General features: G+C 34.3%; 2 pseudogenes; one reads left to right on the top strand and one right to left on the bottom strand.

Moving 5' to 3' along the window:
* Nucleotides 1–477: 477 nt before the first annotated feature.
* LOC118613948 lies at nt 478–598 on the bottom strand (annotated as a pseudogene).
* Nucleotides 599–1573: 975 nt separating this feature from the next.
* On the top strand, nt 1574–1692 carry LOC118614384 (annotated as a pseudogene).
* The last annotated feature ends 12247 nt before the right edge of the window (nt 1693–13939 follow it).

The following is a 13939-nucleotide window of genomic DNA, read 5'->3' as shown; positions in this document are numbered from 1 at the left end:
AGATTCTATCATTTGACAGGTGTGGGGGAAATAACAACTTAGAGGTGCCTTACCCAAGGTCACACAACAAACAATGGGGGAAACCTGTCTGCCTGCCTTTAGTAGCACTTTCCATTCCCCGCTCTCAGCCCTAGCTGCTTCTATTGAAAACATTCCCCTGGCAACTTTGAAGCACAGTTGAAAATGAAAAGACTGAACTTTGACAGTGTTTTCTAAACTGTATGTCATGGCATATTTGTGTGTAATGAAGTCAATTTGGTGGTCTGCAGAAACCATAAAATTAAACAGAATAGAATAAAGTAGAAACTATCTATTCATCCTATGTAGTAAGGTGAAGGTCTTTCATGAAGTATTTGTACTGGATGTGGATGAAAATGAATATTTTATTCCTTTTTTTTTTTTTTTTTTGGCAAGGCAACCCTTGGTTGACATCACAGATTGCAAGGAACTTGTCGACTTACAATCCCTTATTTTTTATGCCTACAGCACACCTGGTCTTCCTAGGTAGTCTCCCATCCAAGTACTAACCAGGCCTGACCCTGCTTAGCTTGTGAGATCAGATGGGATCGGGCTTGTTCAGGGTGGCATGGCCAAAGATGAAAATGGATTTCTTGCTGCGATTATGAGTTCAAAAACAATTCTAATAACACTAGTCTAGGGCTTATGAATAGCAGTGGGTACTGAAGGAGTGCAGACAGCAGTGCTCTGGAGGAGAGCTCGATGTTGTTGGAAGAAGCTCCATAACCATTTCTCATGAGAGAACCTCTGATGAAGGGTGAGAAGGCAATTAACAGTTGTGGGAATGGGACAGGCTCCTGTGGTAGACATAGCTCTGTGACAATGCCTCACTCATTTGTCTCTTTTTTTAAATTAAATTAGTTTCAAGTATTACAGTAACTGTAGAAAGTCTCATGGTGTTTGTGGTTATATTTCGCCGCTTCTTGGACTGGTAGTTTTTCAGCTAACATCTCTACATGAGTCACATGTGACTGATTTTTTTACATGATAAACCTGAGGAAGTCTGCCTAAAGCTGGCTTGCTGTGAATTAAACTTTAATCCTCTCATGGCAACAGACAAGATGTGTCCCTATTTTTGCAGCTGCCTCTGAATCTGGTTGGAACCAAACCACTATCAGCTGCAGAACTGACACAATCTAGTAGCCAGGCGAGTATTCATTTTTAATACTAATAAAACTAATGTGGTTTAAGATGATGGGCAAAATAATTTGTACCAAATGTTGCTCTGAGTAATAGTTCTTGGTACTTTAGGAAGTTGGTTTTACTTTGAGCTTTACTGAGTTATTCCCATTTAAAAGGGATACAGCTGAACTGGTATAACCTGACATAAAATCCATACTCTTACATTTGAAGTTTAACAAGGTAGCTGTTACTTTAAAAACCAAATTCCAGGTGCATTTATTTACCTCTTAGAAGAAAGGAGAAATTTTAAAGAATTAAAAGTAATTTGGGCAAATATTGCCATCAGTGTTTTCCTGGAGCCTCTATTACAAGTCCTCTAAACATGTTGCTCAATTCTTGATTGCCTTGGCACCTTGTCAGAAACTATCTTTTACTCTATGGCCATGCCACTCTGAACGTGCCTGACCTCATCTGATCTCAGAAGCTAAGCAGGGTCGGGCCTGGTTAGTACTTGGATGAGAGACCACCTAGGAAGACCAGGTGCTGCAGACTTTAAAAAAAAGAAAAAGAAAAACTATCTTCTAACCGGGTGCATACACATGTCCATTCTGACCTAATTGTTTTATCAGTGCTTGTGACTAGAACACTTGTTCCCCCTGCACGGCTACTTCTTGCAAAATAGGTACCTATCAAATTAAGGTTTGCAAGTGGTACCACAATAGGCAAAATACGACATCTTTCCCCCCATATTTTGAAAATTGTTATTGAACTCAAACATTAGGCTAATTATTGTAGAGGTCAAAATTAGTCTAATCTCTTCCTAAACTCCTCCCTAACCCCACCCAGATAACATTATACAATCACTGAAGTTGGTAAAATTTTTTCTGTTCAAATTATAATCAACTTCTGGTAAATTAACATGCAGTCAATTGAGCATTTTTTATGTGAAGACCTGTTTGTGTAGTGACTTCAGACACACCCACCCACCACTGCACACAAGTAGAGGGGGGCTAAACAGCTTCCACTGTATTTCTGGCCTTGGTCGGTATCTGATGAAGTTCCATAGAACAACTTAACAGCCACAGGCAGTAACTTTTGGTTTCAAAAACTAGATTAAAATCCCGATGAACTAATTGTTTTTCCTGCCATTTTTCCTTCTTCCCCTTTCGATTGAAACAATAAAAATCCAAAATAGAATAAAACATTTAAAAGCAACAATAATTTACTAAAAATATTAAACCATTAAAGTTTCCAATTTTATCTAAATTTCATGTGTTAAAATAGCCCAATAATAGCCAAAATTTGTTGAATGATTTGCATGTCAATGTGTAGACAGGGTTGACACCATATTTGTATGCAGTAGCTAGTATATAATTATTAATGAATATTTTTAGTCAATTAATGAGCTTAAACCAACACAGTATAGATCATATTGAAACACATTGTATTATACATATATATGTACACATACACCATCTATAAATAATGATATCCCATCAGATATTGTCCCACCAGCAATTAAATTGTGTGTGTGTGTGTGCACGTGTTTCTCAGAATTCCCAGCATATTAAGGTGCAAAGGGGAATAGGAAATCACTTTGGGATTGCTGAGGGCAGTTTTCTTTGAAGGAGAGTTCTGTGTGTGAGGATTAGCCCCAGTGGAATGCATTCAGTCGCCAGAAAAAAAAAAAAGGCCTATGATGATTCCAGGTTTATGAGGTGGTAGCTGCTGGAAATTTCAACTAAGAGTGTTGAAAGCAGCACCTTTGGGAGTTTATGTGTGGGACACCTTTTCACAATTTACCAATCCAAGGGAGTCATCCTTCATGGCAGTGAGTAAGCACTGTCTGTCAGAATATTTGGGAGAATAAAACAGCATATGGTAGTGAAAAACAAAATGGAGTAAGCCTTCTACAGGAGTCCCTAGAGCTTTTAGACAATTAAGAGGTAGGACTTCCTGCTAATGTGCCTTGTAAGGACCAAAGAAATTAATTTTAAAAATAAAAAATATGATTATATTTGTAGCTAAAGGTATGAAGCTATTCATATTGGAGATAAATGTGTTTAGTTACCAAAAGTGAGAAATACAAAAACTTACATGACATAATTTCATTTGAAGAAAGAGAATGATAGTTTCGGAAGTGTCTTTCTATATATCACATTTGTAAGGAAGATGGAAAACATTTTATGCCTAAAGCATGGGTTTTAAAAATATTGGACTTACTTTCTATGAGCATTGCTGAATCATCACTCAATGACTTGAGAAGAGTTAAGTTTTCCCAAAGCAGAGAGCAAGCAGTGAAGAAGTCTGCTGGGAATCTTAATTCTTTGAGACAGAAGGAAATTAAAGAGATCGTGATCCTCAATACACTTGGCATTCCAAGAAATTTTATAACAAAAGAGGAAGTAATTAATCTATGAAAGTTAAGAAAAGTACTTATACTTTTCTCCAGAGAAAGTTTTAAAACTCAACAGTAAATGCTCTGAGTAGGGAAGGGGAGAGAGGGAGAAGTGAATGGGGAGAGAGGGGAGAGGGGAAAAGAGGAGCTGGGAATAGTGGTCAAAGGAGAGAACAAAAATGGGGCTCAGAGAAAGGAATCTGAGGCAGAACTGTGGCCACCAGTGTCCACGACACTCTCCCTAAGATGAGGAACTGAATGATACTGTCAAACAAATTGAATATTACACAGTGGCAACTGCTGCCTATGAAAAGCCAAAGCAAATGGAGATGTTCACATCTAAGTGAAACAATTATCTGGCATCTTACTCCCATTTTACTCTCCTGTTAATTCTGTCCTACTAAATGAGAGGTAAGGGTGATGTGTTCAATAACAGTTCCAACTAATTTCAAAGAAAATGAAATATTTACAAAAGAGAGCTTAATGGGGCATATTCCTCTAAGTAATGCATGGACAGTAATAGGCACAGGGCATAGACTCAGTCAAGAGTATTTGAACTGAATATGTAGATGCTTAAATATTTATTGAATTACCTTATAAAATGGGGAATGGGATAAGGTCATATATCAATTTTGTCCACTACACTTACACTGCACTTCCAAATAATGTTGGCATTCATACTTATGGTAAAAAAAAAAAAAAAAAAAAATTCTTATGGTAAAAAATTATTTGTGGGTCTGTCTTTCAACTAAAATTTGAGGTATAGGAAGGTAAATGCTATGACTAAGTATTCTATCTCTATTATCTTGTGTATCTTATATGTACATAATAGCTATTCAATGAATAGTTAGTAAATTTATTAAATACTAATAAATAAATTAGTTTATTCCTGTCTCCTAGTCCTGCCTCCATTGCAGTATGATTTAAAGATACTTGAGTTTGAAGTATTCAGAATAATGCTAAATTTCTCCCCTTCACCCTTTTCGTTTTCCTTCTCCTCTTCCCTCTCCCTTTCCTTTCCAGTTTTTGCTAGTACCAAAAGATAAAGGTTTTTTATATTGATCTTACATCCTATGAACTTCCTAACTTCTTTATTTCTAGTAGTTTTTTTCATAAATTCTTCAGAATTTTTTTACATAGATTATATCACCTATGAATAAAGATAGATTGGAAAGATAGATGTAAAACTAGAACTTTCAGTACAATACTGAATAAAATGGATGAGAGCTAACTTTCTTGATTTGCTCCTGATTATAGAAAGAATCTGTTAAGTATAATGCTGCATATTTATGTTAGATGGCCTTTATCAGGTTGAGGAAGCTCCCTCGTATTTCTAGTTTACTAAGAATTTTTATCATGAGTGCTAAATTTTGCCATAGTTTTTTCTGCACCTACTGAAAACATGCTTCTCCTCCTTTAGTTTGTTATATGGTAAACAGCATTGATTGGCTTTCAAATGAGGCAGCTACCTTGTATCCTGAGATGAACCTCACTTAGTAATGTTATATCATCTGATAAAACTCACTTCTGGATTCTATTTGCTAAATTTTCTTGAGAATTTTGCATTTAAGTTCACAAAATGTATCGGTCTGTAGCTTGCTTTGTAATGCCTTTGATTTTGTTATTTGGGTATTTCTGGCCTCATAGAATGAGTAGAAATGTGTCCTCTCAGTTTCTCAAAGGATCGTTTGAGAAAAATAAATTCTATTAGTACTGTAGATTTAGAAATAAACAGTATAAAGTGATACTGGAGTTCTGTGTCTTATAATGCTTTACAATATACATGCTGTTTTATATAAAAGAGATGTTAATGTAAAGTTAACAAATGAACATTAAAATCAATAAAACATGTTATCTAGACATGTTTGTTATTATGCCATCTACAAAAATGAATTACAAGTCAAAACAATGTAAAGAGCTCTCTTGTGGAAACAATTTAATAACAATGTTTTGAAACCAAACCCTATGTTATATCAACAAATAACAAATGGGCAGGGTGTGGACAAAAAGCAATGTTGAATTTCTTATATAGGGTAGAGTTTAGCTAAATCTTTTCATTCCTAGCTTTCAAATTTAGAGAAATGAGGTTAAAGGTTTTTTATTAGTAGCGGTAAAAGCAGTTTATATAACTAACAAATTCTGCAGAGTTTGAAAGAAAATAAAAATTGTCCATGTGTTTGTATATGTGTATGTGTTTGTATTTTTCTACATATACATACTAATGAGTAAGAAATTAAACTCAAAATGAGAACTACAATTTTAAATATAATTTATGAAAGAAAACAATAATTGATTTTACTCAGTTAAAAAGATAATTATTTTTTAAAAAAACTATGCTGTTTAAGCAGATATTCTAAAAATGAAATGTCAGAATGGTCAACAGCCACCACCACCACTAGATACTCAAGAAATATCAAGCAAAGATTAAAAAAAAACACATGTGAAAGTTAAAGCACAAGACAGAAAACTTAAGTAGGACTAGAGAAACATGTCAAAATATAAACACATAAATGAAGAAAGAACATTAATAGAATGAATAATCTAATTTCAGCATAAAAAAACTTAGAAAAAAATTAACCAAACACAATTGTTTGATATTTTACATCTTTTCAGCTTTTAATAAGTCAAACACATAAAAATGAGTATAGAAAATCTAAGTTATAAAATTAGTGAAGTTAAAAGTGTTTATGAATGTATATATAATGTAGTTCCCACAAGTTACAGCCTCACAGCCTTTAACCTAAAATGTTTTAAACTTATCATTGAAGAATAGTATAGTAAACCTCCATGTATTTATCACTTCAATAGTTAACTCATAGCCTACATTCTTCATCCTACTCTGGATTCTTTTAAAACAAGTCCAAGGCATCATGCCATCCCAACTGTTAACATTCACTTTTTATCTCTAGAACATAATTTCAATAACATTATTACATTTAAAAGCAAATGTTAAATGTGATCAAATATATTTCCAGTGACTAAATTCCCCCAATTGGCTCAAACATTAAAATAAAAGTGTTTTTTAAATCAAGATAATTGCAAATGAAAAAGACAATAATGACTACAATTAGAAGACCAACTGTATACTCAAACAGGAAAAATTCTAGAAAGAAATACATCAAATTGCTAATAATACTTCTGTGTGGTGAAATTAAAGCTCCTAAAATTCTCTTAGGCGTTTCTAAAAACTTTCTAAATTTCCTAATATCGAAAAGACCATTGTAGTCGTCATTATCATGACTAAATTAATGTGTTCGGTAACATCAGTTTAATCTGGTTAAGAATAGTAATCAAGTTCTTAGTAAACTATTGCTGTTTGTTTTCCCTACTACATTAATTTGTGAAGGATTTTTCTATATAAAATACAAATAGACAGAAGGGTCATTCATTAACACACACACATTCTTTTTTAACATTCTGTCTCTAAATGGAATTTTAAAGCATAGTCCCATTAGCCATAATGGTTATTAAGCTTCCTAAAGTAACTCTCTTTAACTAAGTGCATTGCTTTTTTAAATTCATTTCAAAGCAGATTTCAGAAACACATTAGTAAAAAGTATGTTTATTTGTATTTCTATGCTATTGATATCCAAGAAGTTCATTTTAGGAAATGGTCTAGATACTCAGTGGTATGTTTGAGCTATAGGTCTGTTTCCTATCTTGTCCCTGCTGAGCTGATGTTCTGCTTGAAACTAACTGCACTTACGCTCCAATATTTATTTTTCTGTCCTTGGGCTCTGAGGGTTCTGAGGATATTATTACAAAGATATTCTGTGTGAACTGTCTCAAGATGTCTTTTATTTCTGTGGCATGAAGGAGGCAAAGTGATTCAATGGATAGTGGAAATTCAAATGTCTAGGCTATGCCATTCCTCCTCTTCCTACCTGTGCATATACATACACACTCATGCACACACATAGCACAGAAACTTTTGATCATTAAGGATTTCTGACAACTCTAAGGGCCTAAGACGTTTTATCTTGGGCTCAAAGTTTAGGCTGAGGAGAAAAATTTTTAGGGAAGAAAATAGAGACATTCCATATGTTCTAAATTTTTTTCTAGACACCTAATTTTCTCACTCCATTAATCTAATATGTAGTCTTTCCCAGATGTTTACAAATTTAAAATTTGGATTTAAATTTTCATTGCAAGGAGACATATTTAATGGAACTTCTGTTCTAGAATTTGAGAATCACAAACAACTTGGGGAAGGAGGATAGGATGAGATTGGTATAATTGGGCCAGTAGGAGAGGAAATTATCATAGTTTCTCCCAAATCATGCAATATCAGTAGTAGTAAATTGTCCTGGACATGGGTGGGGAAATATTTCACCTAGCCCTGAAACACTAGTCTCTAGTACATTCACTCTCCCATGGCATATACCTAGTATATGACAGATTTCTAACAAAGATCTGGGTGACTTTCCATATTCTTCTGTAATTGCTTATGTGTTTGAGTGTATGGAGCACTGATGAAGATCAAGAGCCCTAATCACCCTTCTGACCTGCCTTGGTTTCTACAATAAACACCATTAGGGTAACTTCTTTGAATTGTGGTAGTTCAGTCCTCATGGGAGAAGTAAAATTAACCCATTAGAACCAGATAAAATAATCATATTGTCTAGTTTAAAAAATTAGCTGACAACCATCTAGAATAAATGAGCACAAAACATTAAGGAGGAGAAGAGGGCTGGTTTGGAAAATGCTGTATTATCAGAAAGGGTTTTGCAAGGAAAACTGTCCAACCCAGAAAGTATGAGGGTGGTGGATTTCTTGACAGTGGTAACTAATTAATTCAATATTTTGCTAGCCTCCTCCTGGCAAATTCAATCCAGTGTAATGTTTCTCTCCAAAATGTTTAAAGTTTGGTTATGTTGTTCTAGTCTCAATTCTCCTGCCACCTTTCTTCTGGTTTCTCAGTTATGTTTCTCTAACATAGTTTATCTTTATGTTCTGGTGATTTTAAACCTCAGAAAATAGTTTGAACATGCAACAGAATAAATGTCTTTGGTTGTACAGATTGTAAATATTTCCACATAAAATGAGATGCTTTCATGTTTTGAGTTCAAGGAAGATGTAAGCTGTATAATAAAATATAATAACCTGAATAACAGTTGTTTATACAACTGAGCTCTCAAGTTTGATGTATACGGAAACATAGTTTTTAGCTCAGCAAAGACTTAATGTTGGCATATTTCTGGAATATGATTCCCTGGAATCCTGAATTTGACTTAAATAAACCCCAAGAGAAAAATGTGGTGAGAGAAGAAAGTTAACTTCCCTGGAACCATTACCTTGATGACTTTTCTTTGAGTGTTACTTAACACATCACCAAAGATTTAAACCTGCTACAGATCTCTGAAACAATGAGGACTTCTAGTTTAACATAAAGAATCAGACTCCACCTCCCAAACCTAACTCTTTCCCTTGACTTCTAGTTAAAATGTCCATGAATGTACACGTTAAAGACGAAAACTGGCATTAATCCTCAGAAGAAAAGATAAAACAATGGGTCAAAAATCCAAGCGAAATGGACAGTAATTGTGTCATATTTGCAGACCTTTAATATGTTTGACCTTGTTGATCCTGAGTAGGAAAGACAGTTTCAAAAGGCAGCATGACTCTAAGGATTCTACTATCTGCCTGATTCTGAAAAGACTGTCAGAGCCCAGGCTTTAATTTGGGTCATTTTGTAGATTTTGGTCTTTATTTAAAATGCATTGACAATATATATTAGTTTTAAGGCAAGACAGAGATGTACACTTTTAAATAATTACAGGGGCTACAGTGTAGAAAGTAGTTTGTAAAAGAGCAGGAATGTATTCAAGACCAGTAGCAGATTGGCAAAGAGGATAGCATCAGAAACTGAAACAAATGGACAGCTGTAGAAAGTAATCTAAGAGGAAGCAAAACTGGGAAGCCATGATTAATTGACTGTAGGGGCTGATAGAATAAGAGAAGCAAAAGAAAATAGTAAATACATGCTTATTTAAAATCTGTAGTAAAATTATTTAATCCAATCCAACATCTGTTTCTGTTTAAAAACAAAAATAGGAAAAATCTATTAAGCAAGGAATAAAAGAAAGCTTCCTTTTGGTGATAGACAATATCAATCTGAAAACAATAGCCAACCTCATATAGTTTCATAAGATATAGTTTGATGTAATATAGCTTCAATTCTCTATTTCAGGATGTAATGTTTCAAAAATCAGGTGTCCTACAGTTACTGAAAAACTAACAACTTATTGACCACAATTGGAAGATTGTCACTTTCTATTTTAACAAGGACAAATCTTTCAGGAGAATTGCTTAGTCTTATTTCTCTTATTTCCTTTTCTTGCTTAGATAAAATCCCCTCTATAAAGGCAATTGCTCCTCTATTAGTCTCCTAAGACTACCTTTTTCCCATCACATTTTAATTCTTCAGTTTAGTCAAATCAGATTCAAATTTCACATTTCCTCTTCATTAAGTACATTACCTTGATCAATAGGTTAATAATTTAACCTATCAGAATTTCACTTTCATAATCTTAAAATGGGGATAGGTGAGCATGCATTCTAGAGTTGTTTTAGGAGGCATGCATTTGTAAAACATCTTGCGTTGTAACTGATGAATTATAGCAGCTCAATAAATGCTAGTTATTTCACCAGATGCTCCTCTATCATGATGTACTACAAAGAAGGAAATCATGCTAAATCACATTCAAATCACCTTAATATGTATCAAACTCTACTCATCATATCATCACCTCACTATTTTTTCCATGACACCTTCATTTTCTGATTGCTTTATTCCAGCTAACATTGTAAAATTTCCATTCTTTGATTTCCTCATCCCACTAGAATTCCAACATCTGCTCTGTTGCTGCCTTACTTCTTCTGTCTCCAAAATATTACTTATATTTGTCTTTGTATTTTCATTTTCATTTATTCTTATTCAAGTCATCACCAATTCTTTAACCATCAGCAACTTTAAATCATTGTAGTAGCCAGCTGACAAGTTACTCACCTCTATTTTCTCATTCCCTGCTAGTATCTGTTTTACCTGTGGCTGTGTTGCTGTATACTCTCTCAGAAATTTTAGAAGTTTCCCAGTAAATAGTCAAACTCATCATTTAAACACTTCCCTGTCCGATTCACATTTGCCCTTATCTTATTTCCCATTCTTCTACAAGGACTTCATAGCTCAATAACACTAGACTACCAGCTCTTTCACAAACACCCTGAATTTTCTTCTGTTTGAATCCTAGCTCTTATTCTGCCTGGACATCTCTTCTCACTAAAATCAATGATCGAAATCCTATTTCTTAAGGTTTAGCTAAAATGCCCATTCTTCTATAATGCATTTTCCTTAACTCATCCCATTTGACCAACTGAATAAGTCTACTTTTCTCTGAAATATCATAGCACCTTAGGCCTTACACATACTCATTAGCCTCTAGGGATTTTTACTATAACTTTGCAATTTATATAATCTTTGAGTCTAGGTTATTATGAAACCTGGATGTGTCCTGAGAAGCTAATCACATTGTGCTTGTTCAAAAATATATTTTTAGGTAAGTTTTCACCATTTACTTGGAGGAGAACATGAGTGTTGCATGGATAATAGACAGAAGTAAACCATCAGTCAGACTATTTTCTCTAAAATTTCAGCTTTGAATCCCCAGATCACCTCACTCTGTAAACAAAAGCCAATATACTTTATCACTTTCATAGGAATCTATTATTTAAGCAAGCCCCTTGGAAGCATTTCTCACCCTACACTCAAACTGTCCTATCAGAAAAGCCCCTTCTACCACTTATACTCCTCGGTATAAGGATTTCTGGTATATACATTTAAAATTTATTATTACCTGTATTATGCCCCAATGATGGTTTAGTACCCTATCTAGACTTGTGTCCTAGGCAGGTCCTGGCTATCTTATTTCTACTATATTTTGATATCTGGGGAACTTTCAGGTGCTGAAAACAATGATTGCAAAAAAGATTACAACTCTTCAAAGTAAGATAAAGTGTCATAAGTAATTGCATGTTTTTAATTTATACCAACTCAATACCTACCTGTTTCGGGTGGGTATGTGACTTCATTGAACATCTGAATAAGATACGGAATAAGGAGTGATGGTACCGATTTAACTAGGTACCCATTCATCGCCTCCCTTAACAAGGTATAGCCCAACCTTGCCACATGTTTCTCTCCTCACTGGTAGCTACTATCGCAATTTTACTATTTCATTGTGATATTTAAGTTTCGAGATATGAACTATTAATGCTAATGTTAAGTGTAAATGATCAACTATTCTAAAGATGGTTAACATGCACACATACAAAATGTTTGTTTTAATTGATGTAGTGCAATATTTGTAGTGCAATACAAGGATGAAAATAGTTCAAATTAATGACACACTCCCGTTTTGACAGCCCCTTTTTAAAGCACTAGTATTAGCCACTTAGAAAGTGGATTGATGCCAGTGCTCAGAGAACAACTACTTCAGTACACCAGATGGTACTAAAAATTCCAAAATTCCTACAACAGCTGTATCTTTGACAACAAAATTAATACCAGCTGAAATACCACTGCTATGTGAAGGGCATAATCAGACTCTTCAGTCTAATATAACCAGCCACATTCTAAGGTATAGTAAGAAATAACAAAAACCAAAAATGTCATCTGGTCACCTCTTGTTAGATGTCAATCAGGTGTTCTGTCTGGTATCAAAAACCAGGAGTGCAACCCCCAGGACATTTATCATGGAACAGCTGCTATTCTCGGAAGGTGAATTATACCTTCCCCTAGAGCAACCATTAATCCATTATCACATTTTCATCATGAAGCTTTCCCAAAGACCATGGTGTTTTTAAAGTCTGTATTTGTTTGAGGAAATAAATCTTTTAAGGAGAATTTGACTAGAATCTTAAATTCTTTAGGTGGAAATAATATCCTTTTTATTAAAAGATCTAAAAGAGCTTGTGAAGAATATGAGCACTTTAAGCCTAGTTTAAAATCGTTTGAAATGTGTAATTCGAATCCACCGGTTTGATGAACTCATACATCTGATTTGTGTATATCCTCAGAAATATTAGATTATGAGTTTGAAAATCGGAAAAGATGAGTATTAGTCTAAGTGAAAAGGTAATTAGTGTTAATAAACAGGTTCCAGAAGACGAAATGATATTAAGTATATAATTCTTTTCTTCCACTTAAGTAAAACAACACTGGGTAGGTTTTCGAAATGGTTGCAAGAAAAGAATGCAAAATTCTAAGTTTTAAAAGGAATGTTAGGAGGATACTATTAGCTTTTTAAGAGAAATTTTGCTTCAAGACTAATTTTTAGATGATTTTTTGATCTGTCTTTATGAGTTTAAAATATATATGTACATATATATTTTAGCCAGCCACTAGTCTATATCACCTGAAATGAAAGCACATTGTTAGGGTGGAATAGAATAAATTTAACCTAACTCCTATCCAAATACACTCCAAAGAGAAGTTTGCTGAAGGACTTACATGAAGTATAGATTAGGAAAATGTCTTCATTTCCATTTTTACCACTAAGAATCAGAAATCGGCCTTCCTCATACATACTTTTATGTTTAAAAATCAAACAGTAAAATATTGATAAGACGAGTGAAAGCAGCCAAGAGGAGTGAAGGCAACCAATTGCAAACTTTCTCAGCTGGATAATTCTTTGTTGGGGGAAGGGTTGTTCTGTGCATTCAGGATGTTTAGCAGCACCCTTGGTTTCTCCCCACTAGATGCTAGTAGCACCTTCATTCTGTGACAACCAAAAATATCTCCAGGCTTTACTAAATGTTTCCTAAGATACAAAATTGTCCTCGGTTAAAAACCATAGCTTTAGATTATACACAAAAGAAAATGAGAAAGGAATGGAAACATTTTACTATAAAAAAAACAGACACAAGAGACAATGCAGGAAATGAGGGACAAAACTATAAGGTATATAAAAAACAAATAGCAGAATGACAGAAGTAAGTCCCTTGCTATCACCAATCACTTAAAATGCAAATGGACTAAATACTCCAGTCAAAAGACAGATTGGTACAATGGATAAAAACACACGATCCAACTGTATGTCGTCTATGAGAGACTCACTGGAGATCCAAGGATTACATAGGTACCCACGTCTTACAGTGCTAGCCCTTCAAGCAGTGGTCACAGGCTATTAAGAAAAAAGATGGCAAGCTAGATTTAACCTGTAGGTTGTAGTTAGCCAGCTACTAGTCTATATCACTGAAGTATATATGTAAAAGATGGCCTCTTTGAAGTTAAGTTGCTACTGTGCCTTATGCTACTAAGAAAGAGTCGTAGCAATTAGTGGTTTTCTTTATATTTTGGAGACAAGGTACATTACATTGAGGTATAAATATAGAAATTTTACC

Source organism: Rousettus aegyptiacus, unplaced genomic scaffold (assembly GCF_014176215.1).
Source record: "Rousettus aegyptiacus isolate mRouAeg1 unplaced genomic scaffold, mRouAeg1.p scaffold_m13_p_2, whole genome shotgun sequence".
Taxonomy (NCBI): Eukaryota; Metazoa; Chordata; class Mammalia; order Chiroptera; family Pteropodidae; genus Rousettus; species Rousettus aegyptiacus.
This window is presented reverse-complemented; position numbering and strand designations above follow the sequence as displayed.